Raw genomic sequence first — 15,476 nt, 5'->3', positions numbered from 1 at the left:
ATATAACAGTTAAAAATCCAGATTGTGGCTTATGCATGTATACAGCTACTAATGCGTCATTCCAGAAATCAGTGAATTATTGGTGTTGTGCAGATTTTTTTTGCTCACAGTGAAATCCTGTTTAGGAAACCAGAGCAGAGAGAAACAACTTAACTTGAAAAGAGGTGGGATTGCTGAGGATTTTTTTTGTTCCATTTTGTTTTGGGTTTTTTTTTAAGAAGTGTCTTTTTTTTTTTTTTAATAATTTGGAATGAGGAAGGAGAAATTACTTCTCTAGCTATGAGCCACAGTTGTAGCATGTCTTTTCTGTACTGGCACTTTACTTTAGAAACTGCATTTATTTTACTTACTCTTTATAATTTTGAAGAGTGATCAGAAAGTCTCCTTAAGAACCTGTGTTTCTTCTCTGGACATCTGCTATCTTGGGACAGTGGTTATGAGAGCATTTTTTTTTGTGCCCTCAGTAAAGATTTTGTTTTTACATTAAAGGCCGTGCACTATTACTTGGGATAATATGTTTCCTTTTTGGCCCTAGGATAGGCTGCCACAGTTCTAAGTGTGATTTTTTTTGGTTTTTTAAGTGTATTCTTGAACATTTGATTGACTTGTTTGTTTCCTTCCCAGCAGTTTTTTCTTCCCTTTGACAGTAATGTGAATATCATCACATGTTTTTATGTAAGTATTGTTTATGGTGCATCGAGATTATCAGATTTCATCAAAGTACTTCTCTGGTGCTGAGTAAGCCTGGATAGTCAGCTGTGACACACACAGGCCTGATCGTGTAGGATACACAGTGGCATTAGATTTGTCAATGTCAGTCATAAGGTGAAGGAAAAGAGGAGGATCTGATCTACTGGATGGATTATCCATGCTTCTGGAAAGGGTCACAGTGCAATGTCAGTTTAAGTAATCTTGAATGGGAGTCTAATCGCAGAAAATAATTACTGTACTTAATTCCATAAAATTTGATGTTGTCTTCTGTATAGGCTTCTACCACAAACCCTGAGATTTGTTTTATACTGTGTATAAAATTGCAGAGAAGTGAGGAAATGGGTTTTGTTTGTAAAATAAAAAAGTGTAACTGGTAAAGCGATGAATTTTTCAGATGACTTTGCTGATACTGAGGCATACAATGTAAGCTGTGCAACTACAATGCTGTTGTGTTGCTAGCAGCATGAGAGTGGTGCAGAACAATTTGTATTTGGCAGCTGAAAGGCTCACAGAAACAAGTGTCTAACAACAGCTTCTTTTTAGTTTTGTTGGATTGGAATGAAAGTGCTACACCTGATGTAAGTGACAGCAATTTAGCAATCAATAAAACCTTCCATACAATATGAACTTATGTCTTTTTTCCATTAAGGTTTTTATAGTAAGGAGAGCAAAAAAGAACTGCATTGAAGTGAAAGTAATTCAGTATCGACATGGACTGTTTCCCATAGCACAGTAACAAACATTTTTGCACATCAGCTGTAATGGGAAGTGAGAAAGTACTGATTGCTGTTTTATGCAGAGCTTCCTGTCTGCATGAAGGGATTAGCAAAACAGATACATTCATGCATTTTCTCTAGCGTGTTTTTATAAAACCCATAAACCCCTCTGGAGTGAAGTATGAGTTCTAGGATGAGTTCTGGGTGAGAGTTTTGGGGTAGGATCATCCCTTAGGCATTACTGTCTTCCTATTGCTGCTTTCTTGAATCTGTGGGATGTTTGTAACACTTAATTGTGTTACCTAAGTCAGTAACATGTTAACTTCTTCCAGGTGCATATTTGCACCAGGGTTTTGTTAACCTTCCTTTAGGGTTTTTGTTGGAATATAATGAATATACAAGCCCCAAACTTCTATCTAAAGCATGGATTAATTGGAGGCACTCCCCTGCAAATTAGACCTCAGCAGTAAAATAATTGAGCTAAATGTCTGTTAGCTAAATCTGTTAAATGTCTCCTTGCAAGGAAGTTTGAAATCACTGACAAGAAAACTGTAGTTGAAAATGCTTGGGAAATTTGTATTGTGCTGGGGTTTTTTTCTTTCTTCAAAAAACCTGCACACGTTCCCCCCTGTGTTTGAGAAGTGCAGGTAATGTGTGAAATGCTCATTTCTGCCTATGTGTTTTTGCAACCTTTGCTTTATTTTTTAGGGAGCGCATGTCTGCAAGACATGTCAGCTTTACTCTTTCTGCTCTAATAACAATTTTTGTGTTTTTAGATGCTGATGCAAATGTTTTGTTTTTTCCCAGGTGATGCATCACTAGGAGAAGGGATGAAGGGCTAAGTCCTTCAGAGCAAGGGAAAGTCAATGCAGCATCAGTATGAATTATGAGAACCAAAGGCTACACGTAGAGAAAAATAAGACTTGGCAGAGGCCAGATAAGAAAACTGTAATTAACTGAAACCTCTCAGGGAGGTGAAAAGGAAGGTGGAAGAATTAAGACTAAAGGAGACAAGAGCTATTATGTCTGAAAGGAAATATTTGAAAACTTACTATATTTACCTGGCAGGCTGGAGTGGGGGAGACATTTCTGGATTAGAATGGAATAATGAAGGAGCAAGAGTGTGTTAATGTGGGTGCAGCCAATGGTGAAATGAAAATGTGGGCAGTTTGATGCAAATGCAAATCTTTTTACAGCAAGCTATAAATGTATTTCTGAAAAGTGCAGGTATCGTATGTACCTGCATGTTCCAGTGCTCTCATGCTCCAAATTATAACTCAGTATACTACAAAAAATTCAGTGGCAGGTAAAAAATTGTGGACCACTGCAGAATGATAAGTCTGGAGAGATTTGCAGCTGCACTGGGATTTTCACTGAGGAAGTGCTTGCAAGCAGAGTTCTAAACAAGGCTTAAAAGTAAAGTGTGAAGAGTGAAGCCAAAGTTTGTATGGTGAATATCTTTAAAAAAATAGGATAATTTTTTTACAGCTGATTGAATGTAGGGATTGCCTTACAACAGTGAGTTTGTTTTTTTCTGACAGGTAAGTGGTGAGCTGAGGAATGAGAAGTGAGTTTATAGCCACAGAATATCCTGCTGAGAGGATGCATTGCTGTTGGGAGACTATTGTGATAAGAATGTAGCTTGTGCAATCAGAAAAACCTTTGTGCTGCATCCAAAAATGGGGTTTTTTTGGGTTGTTTTGTTGTTTTTTTTATGGGAAAAGACACTACAAATCATAATGTGGCTTAACTATTTCCAAGTAAATCCCCTTGACAAGCCAACTTCCTGCACTGACAACTAGAGCTCTGCTCTCAGTAAAGCAGCAGTGTAGATTATGAATGTAAGAGCTCCATACAAAAATTTGAGCATGGCTTCAGCTGCCAGATGAGTCACATTTCATGTCCTGTAGGTGTATTAATTCTTTCCTGCTCATTCAATGTCTTTTCTTCCCATGCAACATGGTAATGAGCATGTTTCTTTTAAAGAAAGCTTGGCAATGCAAACCAGCCAGAATATATTAATTCTATTAATGACTTTGTTCTATTTGGAACTGAAAATCCCAGTGAAGGAGTTTTGTGTTGCCCTAAATCAAACTTCAACAGGAAATTTGAAAGTAACTAGCAATTAATCACAGCAGCTAAATGAAAGCATAGATAAAATTGCTTACTGCTTACATAAATTATTGTAGTGAAGTGCATTTTTTTTTTTTTTTTGTTTTCCTGGGCAAACCTCATTGATTATTTTTGGGTTTTTTGAATTATTTTTTTGTTAGTTAGATTTTGTTTGCTTGTTTTTTAATTTTTTGGTGAGGTTGTAAATGTCCATTAATTGTATAAGAGGAAACTGCTCCTGGAATTTGTGCAGTTTTAGTTGCCATGCAGTTGCCAGTTCAGTGATGCAGTTTTTCTGGAGTGATTAGAATAGAAAGACTGTGCTTAAAATGGCACAGTGAGTTTCAAAGATTCAGACACTGAAGAGAAGGTCCACACGCTGCCCATAACATAACCCCCTGTGGCAGTGCAATTTTAGTTTTGTATTCTCTCACAGGTTTCAATTTCTCAGTTTTTGTTCTTGGGAAACTTTAATGGTGAAAACACTGCTAAGAAATTGGAAGCTATCTTTAGCCCATATCTCCAGCCTGATTAATTATGATCTGATAACTCCTTTCTTTTTTCCTTTTTCCCCCAAACTTGTCCTGGCCTTCTTCCATCAACAACATCCCTGAGGAGCCTGTGAGATCCTCAGCTGTTCTGGAGAGCTTCATGTTGGCCAGGTGCAGTGAGCAGTGCTATCAGGTGCTCTTTCAGGTCCCTGTGTGGTTCAGCCTTGCTGCATCAAACACTGACAGAACTATGCAGGAGGAGTGTTTTGTGGTGGGAAGTTGTTCCTGGAGACAGAAAATACTGACTGAATAACCTGATCTGCAACCCAATGTTGATAGATAATTGTTCTGCCTCCATCCTCACAGTTCCTCTCACCTTACTTGATTTTTCTTGAGAAATCATAGTAGTACAGCACACTGTGTATAAGATGTACCAGTGGTTGTTAACAATGCCTCGCACTGGTTTTAATTACAAAATCTGACAACAGTTTTCACATTTGTAACAGAAAATAGGCAAGCAGTAAAGCCTGAGGCACACACAAAGGAAACCTAAACCAAAGTGAGGAAGATGTTCAAGTAAATCACATCTGGTTTTTTTCTCTTTTTAACATATTCAGGTCAGCAGTGTGCCCAGTAATAGTTGCTAAACCCCAGTATTCCACTGAGAAACATTCAGGCCAACCTGGCTGACTGTCCTGGCAGTTGCTTTGGATTGGTGAAGCTGAGCAGGAGATATTCTGGTGGAGAAATGCCAAAATGGCTTTGAGTGAAAAGCTGTCCTTGTGATGAGAAAATGTCTAGCTTTTTACTGTTTCACAATCCCTAATTTCTTAAACCTCATAAATTTTTGCTGTGAATAGTAAACAGATCTAGTATTGCAGGTAATAAAGATCTTTAAATTGTGGTCAAACTTCTAAATTGTCCTAAAATTTTGTACTCAGGAATATTCCAGGACATACAAGTCTCATGGTAACACAGTACCTATAGAGAAATAAAAGAAAAAATCACAGGCAAGGAGCCATTACCAATAATGGTCACAAGTAGAAAATGGGAGAACTTTCTACTCTGGAGGATATTGCATCTCCATACACATCTTCCAAAAAGAAAAGCCTAAATGTTGTTGCTCTGTTCAAAGGGAAGACAGAAAGGGTGGTGAGGTGAGGTGTGTTTATAAAATGAACAGCCAGAACATAAATGTCTGTGTGCTGTTCTGTAAGTGGGTGTCTTACACCCTGCTTATACTGCAGCAGTTAATTTGAAACAACTCTGGTGATAACTGATACCTGTGTGGAGAGGTGTGTGGGATGTGACAGAACTAGTGATTTTCTGCAGGACACACCTCACAGTTAACCACTAGGAGCCAGCATGTTTTAAAATAACACAGCTGTTGTCACTCCTGCCTCAGGGCAATACTGTGTTTTCACACTGTTCTCCTTGCTTTAAGCCATGCCAGTTCTCACTTTTTTTTAATGTGGTGTTTTTCTCTAGTGTAGACAGGACCAAGGTAGTATGTGGTTGAATTTAGAAATGTTCCTGTATAAAGAATACACTTACACTTTCCTCATCCTCTTTCCTTCTTTCCTTTTTTTTTCTCCCTTTTTTAAAATTTTCTGAAAGGTTTTCCTGTATGTTCTCACATGCAGTTCACATGAAATCACTTCTCTCTTTCAGTAAAAGGGGAATATAATTTGTATTATGCAAGAGAGAATAAAGGTAATGTCCCCTGAGAACCTTACCCTGGAAAAAATTAAAATGTCTTAGCCTTACATTTTGATGATAAGTAGTTATAGTCAGCTAAGCCTCCTGCAAAAATGTGTTTGATGCTCAGCGTTCTAAATTCATTTTCAGTGCTTTTAGTTTTGCTTAGACTGCTGTAATTTCCCCCTGTGCTGAGGCTGGTTAAGACATCTTAAAAAGCAGCATCTCACTATGGTCAGCATAGTGAGATGCTGCTTTCCTCCTTCCTGTGCACACCTTGACCTTCCTCTTTCTCAGTCTGTCCCTTCCAGAATGGAGGGGTGAGCAGAGATACAGCCACATCATTGTCCTCCCATCCCAGAGCTCTGCCCCTTCTTCCACTCCTACCAAAACCCTCCTTGTTGGCTCATGAACAGAATGAAATAATAATCTGTTTTTTCCCTCCTGAGCATCAGAGACCATCAGCAAAGTGAGTGTATTACAGGGGAAGAAGAAATGGGTTTCTTGATGCCTAGAGGTTAGAAAGGGATCACCTGCTGGAAACACTGGAGTTGTGTTTATAGGGTCATGTCTTCTAAAATACACTCTGGAGTTTGAAGAGACTCTAAAGCTGTTTTGCTGACAACTTTGTTGTTTCTACTGTCTGAAAGCATCACAACAATAAGAATAATGGTTGTGATCTATAATTTGCCACAACTATAATGCTTTTTTTTTTTTTTTTTTGCATTTGAAATGGGACTGAGAAGTGTCACTGATTCGCTCCATTGGATTTCTAAATTTTGTTTGGCAAGGTCAATGCAGTTTGGGAAACAGAAATTCTACAGCTGCTTTGCTCATTGCCTCCCTGCAGTGATCATTGTCCCTAACAAATACACAGCCTGAGCAGTAACTAAGCATAGCACAGAAATGGATCCTGCCCCATGGTGCTATGCTTAGTTCCTGTTCAGGGGCTGGATGACTGCAGTTGCTTGCAAAGCTTGTTTCTTACAAATCTCTGGGGATTGCTAGGATAGTTTTGCATTCAGGCCATTGGTCCAAATATTAATTTTGAAGCATTTCTGCTACTAAAATCCAAAATGTTTCCTACAGGGCTCAAGGTGGTGTGAGTCTACCAGCCACATCTCAGTTTGGAGGTTTTCACACACATACTGAGGTAGATCCAGCCTGTGCTGCTCCATACATGTCCCACCTCTTGCCATCCTTTCCTTGGAACTAGTGGCAGTGACAGCAACTTCAGCAGGCCAGTGTCAGCTATTTGGAAATGTGCCCAGCTCCTTGGGCTGTTTGCTGCCTGATCATCCATCCCCACCAGCACACACTACCAAAACCTGGCATGCAAACCCCATACAACCATCTACTTATCATGCTGGAGAAAATAAAACGTATGCACATTGCTGAGGAAATAAATTTTGGGAAGCTAAATTTGCAGTTCCTATTTCACATTCCTTTCTCCTTTTAAATCAAGATGTGAATGTTGTGATATGCACTCCGTGTGTATGGTGATCCTTGCTGTTGCATCCCATAACAGGAGGAGGGAGAGGAAGTGTTCTTGTATTTGCTCTGCTCTGAAGTCTTCTTTGTCTTGCCAAAATTTTGTCTTTGGCATATTTTCCATATCTGGCTCATTGAAGCCATGCATTTGTTTTCCATCAGTTGCCTCAGTTAATATGATGAGTTTCTTTATTATTATTTTTAAATACTGCATTTGAAATTAAAAAACACTCTCATTCAATGGTCTGATAAACTGGTGTTATTTGCTGTCTTTGCCTTGTCCTTCTTTTCACTCATTTTCCTTCTTTTTCTCCTTGATTCACATCTTTAAGCCAGCTTTGCTCATGCATACATCATTTAATGTGCTTTCATGTGTGTGGTACTGCCCACAGAAACCCCCAGTGTGAGCCCAAACCTGCTGTGAACTCTGCCCACCTCACCTGTGTGATGGGAACAGGATGCTGGAGGTACCAGGGATGGTGAAAAGAGCAAGGTGTGCTTAAGAAGCCCTAACATTTTTGAAATGTCTCTCTTGGCTGGTTGATTCACTTTCCATCTATCTACATCTTCCACATCTGTTCTGGGCTTCTTCTCCTTTAACAGAAGAAAGTAGAAATAAAAAGTGCACAAGAGAATAAGTATTGAGAAGGAACACTGAAGTAAGATTTTTCACAAGCTTTTTGTGTCCTATAAATCCACCGCAGAAGTAGGGCCATAGGATCAAACCTCCCAAACTTCATACTATAAAGCTTCCTAATTTTTCCTCTTTCCCCTTAAGTAGAGATTTAAGCCAACACATAAGTCTTGACTCTTGCCTCATAGACCAAAGGTAAATAAATCCACCCAGCATACACTGGCAGAGAAATTTACAAGTTACATGGCTGCATTTTCTAAAATGTCTTTTCTCTGCCAGCACTTTTGGTCATAAGCCCTCTTCAGCAAATTCTGCAGTCACATTTATGCCCTCAGTCTTTACTAGTCATAACAGGGGAGTGTTTTTTACCACATTGAATGGTTTTGTATTTCAAAGTATAATCAGTTACAATCAGTAAATGTTTATTGGGGTAAGGCAGCCAGAGGGCCTGTGCTGGGCTTGCTGGGATGGGGTGTTTCAATTAATTCTGAAATGTTCTAACTGCATTAATGTACTGCTTCTTTCTTTCATGTCCTCTCCCACCTCAGAAAGGGATGAACCAAGGGATCAATGTTTGTTCTGTCTAACCACCAACTTAAAATTCCAGTTTGAACCATTTTCTCATTGTTGTGCCTTTGCCTTTTCTCTTTGTTTCTTCAAAGAGGGAAAAAACCCCCAGGTGGAGATATTAGTCAAAGAGTTTTGTCTCTCTAGCAGGTGAAAAAATGTGGAGTGGCTTCTGAAATTGGGCATACAAAAGCTCCCTGCATTGAATGGCTGCTTTAGATGTAGGTTTTGAAGAGGGAATTGCATCTCCCAGCACTCTGGTGAGGCTTTTTAATACATTAATTGATGGGCAGAGGGAAAGGCAGGCATGAATTCACAGCGGAGTAATTTAGTAGGAAATCAAAGTCTCCCAAGAGGGAATTTCAACACTCTTCATCCTCCCCCAGAAGACAGTTTCTTTCCCAGGTATCTTCACCTCTTGGGGAGTTTTTTACCTGTGATCAGCAGCAGTTGGATGTCCCTGGATATGCCATGTTGCTGTCCATGACTTGAGTGCATGGGAGAACTGGCTGCAATCCCTGGATAAACACCCATGTACATGCCTGCCCTCCATGTCGGGCCAGAGGCAGCCCTTGGCAGGAGCCTGTCTATGTCCCAGCCTGTTGCGATTCACTGCCCAGTTTATTGGTGCGAATTGAGGCAGCAAATTGAGGTTAACGCACAGAGGTGTGAACTGGAGCAGATGAAATGCTGGCCTGCATCTTGTCCTGTGGCTGAGGGGCAACAACCTGTGTGGAGAAGCAGCAGAAAGCAAGTCATAACTGCTGCCAGAATGGCCAGGCATCCTCTCTGAACATATTTTTCTGCCCCAGTTTAATCTCCCTGGTGCTCAGGTCTTTGCCCTTTTACTCACTGAGAGGAGTTGAGATGCATTTCCCCATCCTCAACCTTTCCACTTGGCCATTTATTCCTTGCCTCATGATTAACTGTGTTTGAAATTTGACACAGAGGCATGTGCAAGTGGAAAACCAAAAGAGAAGTCCCAAACTGTGCTGTTACTATTAATGGCAGGGCTAGCAGCCAGCAAATTCACTTGGTTATGCCAAACCCAGATTAGACAGTACAAACCCTGACAATTTGGTATACTTTTCTGAAGAAATTATTCAAAGTGCATTTTCTAGTGGGGAGACAATACTGCATTTTGCATGAAAAGAATTACTTTCTTTAGCTGTTGAGCAAACACAGAGCATCTGCCTAGTATTTATATCCAAGAAAATAAAGGCAGAAAATGTTCATTTTGGAACTTAGTGGATGAAATTTTGTCCCTTTGGAGTAAATGGGAGATTTGCCATTGACTCCAGTCAGGCAGGCGTTTCACCCGATACTCTTTACATATGTTTTTATATGTTATGATAATTCGTGAATGAACTAAAATAGTCCTGCAGAGAATATACAAGGATTGTTCTTCTCTGGCTTAGGGGGAGCAGCCTTCATTTATAGTGGGGTCCTTGGAAATAAATATGGATGGGAGAGTCTTTACCACATTAACAATACATACTTGATCTTGTATCTCTGTTTTGTGTAATCCATCAACAGCAGCATTGCACAGAGTTAGCTGAGAAAGGAGCAGAGATGGGAAGAAAATGTTTGAAACCAGATCTGAAGGAGGCTGAGGTGAGTTTTCTGGATGGGGGTTGTAATCAGCAGAGAAAGCAGAGTGTCTTGCCCTTTGAGGATGTCTGTCTTAGGTTGTTCCAAGTCTATGATCCAAAGGCCTAGTTGGGCTTCCAACCTCATTCTGGCTGGATTTCTAAATGCTTAAGAAATCATTAGTAGCCAGGAGATCTTTGGGGGGTTTATTTGTTTGTTTCCTGGCGTGGGGAGATTCTGAAGAATCCTTGTGGAGACACACCTTGTCATTTCAGCCAGGTTTCTGCCTCCCAGCATCAGGCTCCTTCAACGTGCTGCTTATGAAGATGCATCTTCTGCCTGATGAGAAACTGATACCCACAGACATTATGGGCTGGTTTTATCCCCTGTGCCTGTGCTCCACAGCCTGCTTTGGCCACCTCTTGCCTTGATTGGAATATGTTAGTTTTGGCCTGGGAAGTTCCAACAGTCCAAAGGATCTTGTCCTTTCCTGGCTCAGCCACCAGTTAGGGCTGGCCCTCAGCCTGGAAGGCTGCTAATGTAAGAGAGAAAAGGGCTAGCTGGAGAGCCATTTCTGTTCTGTTTCTGGAAGAAACTTCCATTCTTGTCCTGGTCAGAACATCTCCAGAGGATGAATAAGTGATTTGGAACTTGGGGAAGGAGAGAAAGAGGATGAAGTTAGTGCCATGATATTTTCTGTTGCAGGACTCTGGTTAGCAGGTAATTGGGGGAATCCTCCATTACTGTAACTGCATTTAGCTTAAATATGCAGTGAAGTGACCACCTAGAGAAAATAAAACCATAGCTAATATAAAGGCCATGTAAATCAGGGCAGGAGCAGATATTACAAATAATTGGTAGGATAAAAATATTGGTGATGCTGTTGACTGCAGAGTAGAGAAGTCCCAAAGTTTTACTGGCAGTTCTGCTTTGCCCAGCTTGGGTGTGAAAGCAGTAGAGCTGTTTGGATGGTATTGTGTGCAAGTAAATAAGCTTGTCTTTTCAGAGCAACTGGGTATCTTCCTGTTGCTGTGGTATGACTAATCCCACCCACAATAATTTCCTTCCCTGTAGTTAAAAGACATCTGTATTTCCAAGTGGATCCTACAGTGACTACATGGCAATTACTGCAATTAAAAAGGTGTGGTTTAAATTAAAAGATTATTTTAGTCATTGCTAAAGTCATTGCTAAAGACTTGCATCTGTTTAGCAGCCTAACAGCGCACAGTCTGGAGTGGTTTGAATTTTTCAATTCCCTGGTATACTACTGAGTCCTGAGTTCTAGCTGGTACTTCTGCTATAGCCCTGTGCCTTTAACCTAGGCAGTAATGGCATAAAGTTTGGATTTTTCAATTCCCTGGTATACTACTGAGTCCTGAGTTCTAGCTGGTACTTCTGCTATAGCCCTGTGCCTTTAACCTAGGCAGTAATGGCATAAAGTTGTTGCAGTAAAAATTTCAGATAAAGGCTTTAGTGTTCAAGCAAAGAAGCCTTTTGGAATATTTCAACTCATTCTGATTTCCTTTAAATATTATCTTGGCCACAAAATACTATTATTTGTCCTTGAAATGTGGTTGTTTTTTTTTTTTTCTGGAAATCTTTAACACAAGTTCTCTTGTATCATATTATCATGTAATAAATTTTCGTGGTTTGGCTGATGTTCTGGTTTAAGCCTGTTCTAAAACAGAAGGAAGAAAAGTAGCCTAAAATAGCAATTAGAAGAGAGATTTGAGGGTTATGAATTATTTTCTATTCCTGTCACTAGCTTAGCTCTCAGCTCAGCATGCCATGAAGTTGCAGGAAATGTTTTATTGATTTCAGTAGATCTTGGTTCAGGTGCATTTAGTCTAACCTTGGACAAGTCAGGTGCCTTCTGTGCTTGGGACTGAAAAGTACATGTTCTGCTTACCCCTCCAATGGATCACTGTAAAGCTTCATTCATTCATTCACATCTGTAGAGAGCTTTAAGGCTTGTAAATGAATGCCACTTTCTAAAGTACAAACTATTATTTCAATGTAGATGAATTCATTTTACCTTCCCACCAGCTGCCAACAATCTGTTTAGTGCAATGAAATTCTGACAGCCTGTGTCAACAACCGAAAGCTCATTCATGACAGAGAGAAAAAAGAAAGAGAAAATTCAGACCTAAACTCTTCCCCTAGCAGAGAATGGCTTTGTGTATGAAAATAAAAATTTTGTCTATCATTTCAAAAGGCCCTCTCATAAAAGAAATGCACATTAAATTAAAACTGCTGTTAGTTTTTCATTCCATTGCACTACAGACCCCTCCTGGCTCTTGATGAAGAGTGAGGTGAAATATCGCACGACTGAGCTACAGAGAAAACAGCAAGCTGTTCCAAGTGCATAAGCCAAAATGAGCATTCAGAGAGAGATCACCCTGTCATGAGCTCATGCTGGCAATATGTTTTTTTCTATGGGTGTAAACTGAGATTTGAGCCTGAGAGAGACTCCATATTCAGCCCTGCAGGAGCACTTTTGCGTGTGTTGTTTTCTTTAGAATAAGTGAGGAAGTTGTGAACTGCTCCCAGACCTAGAAAAATACCTACAGCCACAGTGAGTTCAATGGCCTCCTCCCCTTCCCTCCCCACCATGCAGCAATGAACTGAAGATGGAGTCAGAGCACATGCAGGTTTTACTGAAGGGACAATGTCATTTTGCCCTGTGTGATTACTTGGGTTTGTGTGGTGGTCTGAGCATTTTGCCTGTTTTCATTTGGGAGGTGGTAGGCAGATGTAGGCATATCCTGTTCTAGAGCTAAACACTTCACAATTCTTTTCAAGAGTGTCATATCATTCTTATTGGTAAAGTCTGAAAAGCATAGCATTGATTCTTTTCCTGGGTGACTTAAAAAAAGCTAGTAACTATTGTTAGGAAAAAAAAAGTATTTAAAAATAGATGCACTTTTCTAATCCCCAAAGTGCTGGCACCCAGTTTTAGAGTATGACTGTGGCTGGGGGCATTGTGGCACTGGGAGAGGCCACCCCAGCTGTGCTGTACCCAAGACACCTACTCTGATAAACATGTTAAGGAATCCAGTTTCATTTTCCTGATGGCATTTTTCAGCACAGTTCAGAGATGGGATGCACATTGAGTTATTTTGAAAGAAGCAGCCATAAACCCTTTGATGCAGGAATTCAGAAACAATGTGGTCAAGTCAGGCATGAACACATGGCAAATGTAACTGAAATAGTAAGCTGGGCCTACAGACAGTTCTTGCCTAAAATTAGCTGTAGGAATTTAGTCTCTTCATGGTATCTTCTTGTTCCTGTTGTCATATTCTAGTGCATGAATGTACATGGGTTTAGAAGTCCTGCATTCCTTTTACAGATGCCTAGCAATCTTTCTTTTTCATCTAAATACATTACAGAAGTTTATCTTATGCCTTACTTAAAGGCTTAAGAAGCTTCTCCTTCCTATCCTTTTTGGCTGAGTTCACTCTGAAACACACTGATTTCTGTATTTACTGCAGTATGATACATGGAAGTATAGCAACCGATGCCTAGGGTTAAGTTAAAGGTAATATAGTCAAAGATGTGAATATTTGTGAATATTCTAGGAGTGATGAAAAAACATTTAGAAATATATTTTTATTGACTATTTTATGGTGGGGAATAATCTGTTGTGGGTAACAGTGTGATGTCCATGTTTGAAGCTTTAAAACCACTGCTGTGATGCTGTGATCTCAAGCATCTCATAGTTGACATTCCCACCACCAGAGCAGAAAATACATAGCTGAAATTGGTAAAAGCCTGTGTTATTTTATTCTTGAACGCACACACACACACACACACACACACACAGAGAGAGAGAAAAAAAGAAAAAGGTCAGCAGTGAAATACAGCTAGAACAGGCTGGGAAAAGCAAGCAGGGAAGAACAAGCCCAAAGCCAGTGCCTTGGGATGTAGGAAGTGCAGGTTGCATTGCTGATGCACACATGGAGTGAGGGCTCCACAGGGAGCTCCCCACCCCAGTGCATTCACTGTCTTTGCAAAACTGCAAAGACTGTTTGGCACTAGAAACTGTGATGGTGAGATGGTTGGGGCTTTTCTGGCATATAACCCCACCTTGGGTCTGCTCTTTCAGGCTGGGGACCTTTAGGGTGGTGCTGTGACACCTCCAGCTGAAGAGCAGGTTCAGTTTCACCTCAGGGGTCTCTGTCCATGGCAAGATGTAAATGTGCCTTATCTTAGCATCTGCCTGCAGTCCTCTGTGGAATGGTGATTATGAGCCTTCTCAGCCCCATAAAGATTCTGTAGTGATAAACCCTATAAAAATAATGATAAGATCTTGGATAATTCAGTGACAGCGCTGTAAAAGTAGGATTTCCCCCTGCTGACATGAAGAGGCTCGAGGAAGCTGTCAAGAGCTGCTTTTAGATGCAGCTTATATGACCTAAATTAAAACAGGCAATCATCTGTCTCCAGCACTCATCTGGTGTACTTTCAATCAAATAGGATTTATTAATTAAGATTTGGATAAATTTGTTTTCACATCTAGTAAAAATGAGTCCCTATGGAGAAGGTGCTGGGTGCTCCACTACCACCAACCAAAGTGCCATGAGCAGAATTACCCAGTAATTGTACACATTGGCATTTGTATTACAGTTGCCAATAGAAACAAACCTGCTACAGGAGGTAACACAAACATCTGCTCCCCTACGGCTGCTGGGGTGTTTTCACCCCATCCAGCCACACCTCCAGCTGTCACCTCCCAAAGAAATACGTAGTACTGCATAATACTGTGTGCCCTGAAAATCAGCAGGTCAGGGCACTTAGAGTGGGACAAGGAAAACTGCTTTGTTCTTGTGTATTTATAGCTTTGTCTTAAAAGACTGTTTAAGAAAACATGTGAACCTTTCAGGAATGCAATTGTGGTAGTGTCAGTTGCAGCACAGCAGCCAAAATTCAGGCATCAAAACTCTTTATGAAATTATAATCTGGAAGAGGAATACAAAGGCTCAAAATTGCTGGTGAATTCATTGCTTTTAGTGTTTGTACATGTGAGAGAGAGAAAGTAGCCAGGGGCATTAATTCACACGTGGATTATAGTATATTTCACTTTTACAAGCAAAGCTCTTTTCTGATTTACAGCTATTTAAAATAATTACTTAGCTCAATGCAGCAAGGGAATCAGCTGGCAGAGTGGCTTAGCATATTAAGATACAGCTTTATGTGTAGACCCTCCCTCCTCTCAGTGCCACAAGTCCTCAGCGGGGACCTCAGCTGATGAAGTGATAGCAGCAGGTTTCCAGTCTCAAGCACACTGTGTGGGCTGCTCTTCTGTGATCAGGGCAGCTGCCCGGGGAAGCTGGATTTTCATAGATGGAAAAGCCAGAAAGAAACAGCCTAATCGTTTAGCCTGACTTCATTTTACTCTGTAATTCCTGCCTAAAGCCCTGTCATTTGTGGCTGAAATAGAACAAGTCTGTTAGCTGTCTAACCTTG

The sequence above is a fragment of the Ammospiza nelsoni genome, chromosome 4, assembly GCF_027579445.1.
Source record: "Ammospiza nelsoni isolate bAmmNel1 chromosome 4, bAmmNel1.pri, whole genome shotgun sequence".
Lineage (NCBI taxonomy): Eukaryota > Metazoa > Chordata > Aves > Passeriformes > Passerellidae > Ammospiza > Ammospiza nelsoni.
The sequence above is the reverse complement of the archived record's forward strand: the minus strand, read 5'-3'. Positions refer to the sequence as shown.